Consider the following 8959-nt stretch of genomic DNA (forward strand, 5'->3'; position numbering starts at 1 on the left):
GGCAGTTCAACTCTGTTCTCTAGGGTTGACATATTTTTGGAGATTGTTTCATATCCCTAGCTGTAAGTCTATCCCCACTGATGGGCATTAACGTTCTTTCCTCTTTGAAAATGATAACCGTTTTCAAATATATAAAAAGGTAGAATAGTAAGATGTGCATTCTTGTACTAAGAAGAACATTAGCACTTACTTCTCCTTACAGTTTGGGTTCCCTGAGGAGCCGACTCTGACAAGCAAAGCAGTGTGCAGGGCATGCTCTTGGGATCTGAATCCCGAGAAGGAGGGAAGTGTGGCCACAGCATGGGCTATGATGGCTCTCAGTGGAATCTCAGTTGACCCTATGGGATGTTCTGAAGTTGGAACTATCCTTCAGAGCTATCCAGAATTGGTTCGAGGGTGCTGGGCCTTTATATTTCTGCATAGATTAGCCATTGAATGTGGTGACTCCTGTGACTCTCTTTGGCTAAGGCAGTTCTTGGTGGGACTGATAACCGAGAGCTGTGTGCTGACAGCGCTCTGAGCAGCTAGGACAGTACATCTATCTCCAGGCCTATGGAGAAGCTGGCTGCAGCCCAGCATCCCTCGCACTTCCTGTCCTGGCTCACCTACATCCCTTCCAGCAGTTGTCTCCCCCTGCCCTCCTCCCCCTCCCCCTCTGACCTGTGAATGTATGTTACTATGTTTTAGTGAAATCTTGCTTAACTAGGAAGCCTGGAGAATGAAGTTTCCTTGTCAGTGGAATTTTGTGGTGAACAATGGCTGGAAGCGTTGCATGAGGAATCAGGAGCTCTGAGATCAGTTTGCTGTATGATCCATCATGAGTGAGTTTCTAACAGCACCCAAATATCCACCAAATAAAACCCCCCAAGATGTCAGTGAGCTATACTTCTCTGCATCTCTAGATTAGAAAGTCAGATGACTTCTTGTCAGTTCAAACATTTTTTTCAAATCCTTTGCTATAAAAAGCAAAACCCAAACAGCAGTTGTTAAGTACAGTCGAGTCGGTTCCAACTCATAGTGACCCTGTATAGGGTTTCCAAGGCTTTTACATCTTTGCGGGAGTAGAAAGCCTTAGCTTTCTCCTGCAGAACAGCTGGTGAGCTTGAACTGCAGACCTTGTGGGTTGCTGTCCAGTGCTTATTGGATAGAGCCACCACGCATTCAGCAGTAGGTAGACCATTAAACGCTTGTTTACAGCTTGGTGCACAGATCTAGGCAAAGGACGTGTTCTCTGACTCCACTTTATTCATTGCTTTCAGTGCTAGTACATTTTTGAGACCAGATTATACCTCTTTTCCTCACTTATGTTCTCGCATTTATACTTCCTTCCTCCTTCCCTGTCTCTTCCCTCTTTCTTAACCAGTCACTTTGGAAAGTAGTTGTTGTCTCTGGCCTTAGAGGTTTCATCACATCACGTGGTTTATTGTTCTTCCTCTGTACTGTCTCAGAGTTTTCTTTCAGAATGCTTATCTTTTTAGCTAAGCTGCTGATCACTGTATGCCCAGATTTAGCATGATAGTTTGATATTTAGTTTCCTTGTCTGTGATTTTTTTTCTCTCTCTTCTCTGGGCAAAACTTCCACATTATGGGTTTCGAACACTTTTAGCATATTGCTTATTTGTTTAGCTGTTTACTTGTTGAACCATTACATCTTTCCACAATTTGGCCCAGTTCAAGACCAACATGAAACTTCAAGTAATTTGTCCCTTCATCAAACCTGTATTTAGTAAATTTCTAGTTAAATATAGAGTAGTGAACTGTATGTTTTAGAATCCAAATTTATTGATGAATTGACTGGACATTGTATGATTGCCAGGGTCTGGCCTCAGCAAGGGGGTTAGTACCCGAAGTTGGGGTGTCCGGCGATGATGGCGAGAGAGAGAGAGAAAACAGACACACAGAAGGCAGAGAAAACAGATACAAAGAAGACAGACACACAGGCTTGAAGCAAGCTGCCAGACAGACTGCTCAGAGACTGACATCATACACAGAACTAGCACCCCATAACTCTAGGTGGGATATTTGAAGAGGTGAAAGAGAGAGAAAGAAACACTCGGAGACCAGAGTGGATACAAGCTGACAGGCAGATAGTCCTGCTGCTAAGGATGCTCCCAGAACTATATCTACCCCAGTCTTTTATTAACTTTTTTAAGGAAGAGATCTTTACAGAAGAAGAATGGGATTATTCAGATAAGACAATGCTTAATGATTCACAGAGACAATCTTTAAGATAACTTAAGCCAGTAAACCTTACTTAAACCAATATTCCTTTCTTCTTTACTGGGTTTAAGCTTCACTTGGATCAAACTGATTGAACCCAGGGTGGTCCGAGGGAGTTGCCCCCATTGTCCTTAATCCCGTATTCCCAGAATTTACCACTCCACCCCAAGTGAATATACCCCGGGCAGTTCCTCTCCAGAGCCTCCCTGCTTAATCCCAGTAAACCTGTCCTTGTTCGTCCTCTGAGGAAGTTTTACTGCCTTGGTTCTAGGGGGAAAATCTTGACCTTAGAAACTTAGGGGAATATTGCATTTCTCTGTGGACATCCAGGGCTCATGTATGAAATTATTAACAAGCACAACTAAACAATCAGATGAGGGACAGTATGCTAAGTCTGCTAGATGGCCAGCGTCTGGTCCTCAGAGCCTGCGGCCTGTACGGTCCACCACACTCAGGTCAGCGTGGTCTACAACATATGATAATGGAGCCTGCTCTTTATGTAGACAGTTTTTAGTTTTTCAGAATGCTTTTCCTTTATCCTTAGAGACCTTTGTGTAAAACTGACCTAGAAATCTATGTTGCATCTTTATTAACTCGGGGTGTTGAACATCAAGTTCCATCTTTTGTGCCTCTAAAGTAGCGATCTTTTCCATTTTATTATTGCCATTCTCACGGCTTGTTGTTGTTGCTAAGTGCTGTTGAGTCAATTCCAACTCGTAATAAAACTGTGCAGGGCTTCCAAGGAGTGGCTGGTGAGCTTGAAACTGCCAACCTACTGTTCAAACCGACCTTGCAGTCCAGTGCATTAACTCACAGCACCACACTACTACCCTTCACATTTTTAGTAAGTACATCTTATGTGGCAGACACTTTGCTAAGTATCATAGGGTTGTGGATAGGTATGATCACTGTTCTTAGGAGCTTAAAGAGTAGAAGGGGAGACAGGCAAAGCAGCTCAGAACTAACTAAAGGGAGATTTCAGTAAACTTAGACATCATTCTTTTTCACTTGTAATACTATAATAGCTTCAATGGTCTTACAGCCCAGAGTTTGATCCCTCTCCAATGTATGTATGTATTGCAGCCAAAGTGATTTTTTCTGAAAAGCAAATTCAGATTTAAAACACTTCACCTGTTTCCATTGCTGCTAGATTGCAGTGCACACTCTTTGGAATGGCTTATCTACTAGCTCATTATGGTCTGGTGCGTGTTGGCATGTTGGTTGTTTTTATCATTTTTCATTTGTACTCTGCATGCCAGTCCTACTGTCTAGAAAGATAAAATCTCTTAACTGTGAAGCTTTGAACATTTAGTTTTCTGGGCTGTGTTCTTGGTTAATCCTTACTCAATCTCTTTATTTATTTTTTATCCTCCCAAGAATTCTTCCTGAATCATTTGAAGTATGAGGAGGTCTTTAAAAAGTTTGTGGAAAAATCCATTATCTTTTATTATCTTTAGTTCCATTTTCTGTGAACTTTTTGAAGCACCCTAGTATAGGTTAGGGGATCCAACTTTTGGGTTCCCAGAGGCCTTGGAACTTCTTCTGTATCTCACTCTGGGAGCTGTTAGTTTACACATAGAAAACTAGGTCTCAGAAGTGAGAGCTGATTGAAGGCCGCATCATTAGTGGAAGCACAATCTAGAGAGACGGACATTTGAATCCAGTACTTAGTCATTTTTAAATCTTTTTTTTTTTTTCCAAATCTCTTCTAGTCATAGTCTATAAGGAGCTCTGGTAGCATAGTGGTTATGAATTGGGCTGCAAATCTCACGGTCAACAGTTTGGGAGAAAGAGAAAGATGAGGCTTTCTGTTCCTGAAAGATGTACAGCCTCGGAAACTCTGTACAGGGTCGCTGTGAGTCAGAACCGACTCCATGGCACACAGTCACCACCAGTTATAGTCTGTACTTCTCACCAAATGTTTTTGCCCTGTTGGGTTTGGGTAAGAGAAGTTGGGAGAAGATACTGATAGGATGGCCTGATTCAGCTGTGGAGGTAAGCAGAGTTCATTGTAATTGTAAACACTTGAAACTCTAGCGTGAGTAACAAATGAGCCATCTCAGCAGCAGGAGGAGGGGAGGATCTCATTACCGTCAGAGAAGACCAGGAATGGACTGCGTCTATTGCATCCCTGCACATGAAACCTCCCTTGACCCAGGGACAGACAGCTGTGGCACTGGAGGAGAGGCCGAGGAGCAGCGGCAGCAGCAGACCCAAGAATCAGTGTGTGAGACGGAGCAGTGGGCTTGCCAGGCCACAGAGCAGGGAACGCTGAGTGACTTTGGGCAGGAGCTTGCTTGTTGAGTGGGGTACCATCAGCCACTTAAGTGGGGGAGCTAGATTTGCTGATCCACGGAGCTAGAGCTGAGTGCCTTCAAGTGGAGGCTTAAGGTGGCGTGGTGTGTCCTGTGGGCATTTAACAACAGCTGACTGGAACAACCGTGCCCTGAATGGACCTAATAAACTGTAGAACTCTGGATATGGTGTCTGAGTCCTGTGTGACCATGACAATGGATTATTGAACCCAGCTGAGGAGTAGAGAGAATTGTGCGAGGGCTGGTTGTGCCTCCTATTTTTGTACTAGCAAATCTCTAAATATAATTTTAAGCCAAATTTTGATGCAAACAAATATTTTAGGATTTTTTTTAGATATATCTAGGATCATCCCTGGACTGCAAACTGCGAGATTGGTGGTTCAAAACCATCAGCTGCTCCTTGGAAATCCTATACAGGTTGCGATGAGTCAGAACCAAGTTGATGGCACTTAATAACAACAGCAGTCTAAGAAAAAGAAACCAGTCTTAGAACAACTCATTTTATAAGATTACACCAAAATTTGAAAGATAGCTCCACTGGCTAGTTGAATTGTGTCTATTTTATTCACTGTTATGATATGCTACATCTACTGGGGTGTGGCTCTGTAGGATCAGCACTGGACTGCTAACCACTGTGTCGGCAGTTCAAACCCACCAACTGCTTCTCAGAAACCCTGTAGAGGGTCACTATGAGCTAGAACTGGTTCAATGGCATATAACAACAACTGTGGGACAGAAACAAAGTGGAGATTCTGTTCTAAAATGTGTATGAATTACTATTATTATGACATCTGTATTCGTTCCCTAGGGCTTCTGTAACAAATCACCACACATATGGTGGTTTAAACCAACAGAAACTTATTCTGGAGTCTAGAAGTCTGAAACCTAGGTGTTGGCAGGGCTGTGCTCCCCTTGCAGGCTCCCAGGGAGAATCCTTCCTCACCTCTATTTTAGCTTCTGGTGGTTGCTTGTAATCCCTGGTATTTCTTGGTTTGTGGTGTGTCATTCCAGTCTACTTCTGTCTTTACAAGATCACATTCTGTGTGTCCTCTGTACTCTGTCTAAATCTTCTCTTTTCCCTTCTAAAGACCCTGGTCATTGGATTTGGAGCCCGCGCTAGCATGCCCCTCATTTTACCTTGATTACGTCTGCAAGACCCTGATTCTAAGTAAGATCACATCCCAAGGTTTGTTGTTGTTGTTAAGTCTGTTCCAACTCGTAGTGATCCTGCACAGGGTTTCCGAGGCTGCAGATCTTTACGGGAGCAGACAGCCTTATCTTTCTCCCGCAGAACAACTGGTACTTTCCAACTGACGACCTTGAAGTTAACAGCCCAATTCGTAACCACTACACTACCAGAGCTCCTTATCCCAAGGTTTAGGACTTATTTATTTGGGGAGCAATACAGTTCAACCCATTACAGGAGTAGAATTTCATTTGAAAGCCATTTTGGTAATGGGATTTGAAGTCTGCAATATTGTTTCTAATAAAGTCATGTAAGTCAGTTCTCATATTCAGATGTTAGAATTGTATTTGGCAAGCATATACAGTAGTCCTTTTATAGTGTGGCACATAGTCAATGAAAGATACTAACCTGGTGAAAAGGCTAAACTTATTAAATTATAAGTGACAGTTTTAGAAGAAACCAGAAAATGGGAAGTAGAATATGAAGTAGTAAAATCTACTGTTGTTTTTTTTTTAAAAAAATCAGTTAATATTTACTGAGCATTTGCCATGTGCCTGGAATTGTGCAATGTATATTGCAGATATGGTCTCTGTTAATCTTTGTGACAACTTTCTGAGAAGAGGAAATTATTATCCATCTTTTGAAGATGGGCAAGCTAAGGCCTCGAAAGGTTGACATTCCAAGATTATATAGAAGAGCCAGAGTTTGACTAGAGGTCTTCTGATCGTTAAGTTTGGTGCACTTTCAATTTTTTTTGCTATTGTTGTTGAGTGAAGCAAAGGTTTACTATTTGTGTAACACAGCAGAGAAATAGGTGAATTAGTTGGAATAGAGATGTACATGAAATATAATAAAAAGAAATGCCTTAATACTCACTTCTGAGATTCCTGTTCATCATGTTTTTTTTTTTTTAATACTTAAAATAATTCATAATTAATTCTACAGATAACTCTTTTGGTGAAAAATCTAAGCCTCAGAACTGAGATATGATTCAAGACTGCATAGTAGTCACAAAACAGGAAGTAGCCTGATATTTGAATCCAGAGTTTTATCATTTAAGAATCTTTTTTTAGTAGCCAATCTGTAAATGTAATTTTAAGCCAAATTTTTAATTCAGACTGAATGTTCCTAGGTTTCTTCTTCTTTTGGAAACATCATATCTTAGAAGAAGCATAACAACAGTCTTCAAACATAGCTATTTGCAAAATTACTCTAAAATTTGAAAGACAGCATTCTGCCTTAATATATTAGATACACAAAGACTGTGTAATTAATTGTGCACAGTATTTTGGAGAGTTAGTAAAACAATGTTTCCATAAATTTTTTTTTCAAGGTAATACCTTATTAGATTTTTCTAGTCATTTGCTCAATCAAGTTTGCTTTTGGCCTTTTCTATGAAATATGGTTCATTTATTTATTTTTAACCCAATGAATAATGTCCTGTCAGTTGTTTCATTTCCATTTAATATAAACCTTTAAAAATTGTATTTAATTTCCTTCGTAGAACAGTTGACAATGTTAGAAAATGAAGAATAGACTATTACCTGATAAGTAGACCCATTGAACTCTGATGGTTGAAAAATTGCATTTCCTGAATTTATGTTGCCTCCTAACCCCACTCCCCACTTGCCTTAAGAAAAATTCCTCTTTGCCAATTTAATGTGTCTTGGTCCATCAGTTGTTTATTTAATTTAAAGAAATTTAAATTTGAATTCCTGTGATATGCTTAATTAAGTGACTTTGTCCTCGAAAATGTGCCTATTTTGTTGTTGTTGTTTTAATTAGTTGATTAGAAGTAGGCTTATGCGGCCAAATCAGTGCGAGGATTGCTTAATTCTTCTTAAAATATTGGTGCTCTACTATACTGTCATCATGAGCCCTGGTGTGGTGCTGTAGGGTAAGCACTGGACTGCTAATGGCGCTAACTGCAAGGTTGGCAGTTCAAAGGCACCAGTTGCTGGGTTGCTATGAGTTGAAACTGATTCGACAACACATGACAATAATAACATTCGATCATCGTAAGCTGTGTTATCCTGTATTTTATCGTACATCACTAGTGCTTCTGATAGTTTTCCTGCAGTTTCACTTTCATCTTAATAGGTTCAACGTTGTTAAAGAAAAAAATGATCTTGCAGCATTTTGGGTTTTGATGGACTGAGATTTGATTTTTTCCTTTCATATCCTTTTCTGTTGAAGAATTTTCAAACAGCTTATACAGTGAGCAGAAGCTTCCCCATTGCCCTAATTTCCTTGTGCTGTCAGGACAGAAATGCCGTCATGACATTGCTCTGAAGAATAACAGTGTGCTGTCTGACAGTGGTGGAGGCTGCGTGTCTAAATCAGGGTCTTGGCTCTAAGGGAGGGCACTCATGATTTGTAAGCTGGTTATTTGGGATTGTGCATGTGTGTTTGTGGTGCTTAGCAGACTTTCTGACACTCGGGAGGTTCTTCATAATTATCACCTAGTAGTAGTGGTGTCCTGGTGTGGCGCTGTGGGTTAATGCGCTGGGCTACAATGTCACTTTGAACGGTTCAACCTCAGCAATCACTCCTTGGACACCCTATGGAACCAACTCGATGGCATTTAACACCAACAGTACTGGTGTGGCACTATAGGATGAGCATTGTACTACTAACTGCAAGGTCAGCAGTTCAGACCCACCAGCAGCTCCTTAGAAACCCTACACAGGACCGCTATGAGTTGGAACTGACATAATGACACTTAACAACAGCAGTAGTGGTGATAATAGTCTTTGTACATAGAACCTTCTGAGGACCATTTTTATATTTGACTTGTCTGTTTTGTAAAGACGGATGACTTGGGGTCAAAGTACAGGCTTGATCACTAGTTCTGTGTCCCAGAGCAAATGCTGCTTTGTTCTTAGTGTCTATCCTGCCAACCTCCAAAGACTATTTTGAGAATCATAATAAAGTTGTTTTCAAACAAAGTGCTTTATGAACTGTGAAGTACTAAAAAGATATGAGGTCTTCAAGTCATTAGCCTTTCATTGGTAAGTTTTTAAAATTGTAAACTCTTGGAGCCTTAGTTTTGGGGTTCCTGGTATGGCGCTGTGGATTAATGCACTGGACTGCAAAGTTGGTTTGAACCTCAAGGTCGGTTCAAGCTCACCAGCCGCTTCTTAGAAACCCTGTGTTGTTGTTGTTGTTGTTAAGTGCCATTGAGTTGGTTCCGACCCATAGCGACCCTGTGTAGGGTTTCTGAGGAGCGACTGGTGAG

This window comes from Chrysochloris asiatica, unplaced genomic scaffold (genome assembly GCF_000296735.1).
Source record: "Chrysochloris asiatica unplaced genomic scaffold, ChrAsi1.0 scaffold00021, whole genome shotgun sequence".
Lineage (NCBI taxonomy): Eukaryota > Metazoa > Chordata > Mammalia > Afrosoricida > Chrysochloridae > Chrysochloris > Chrysochloris asiatica.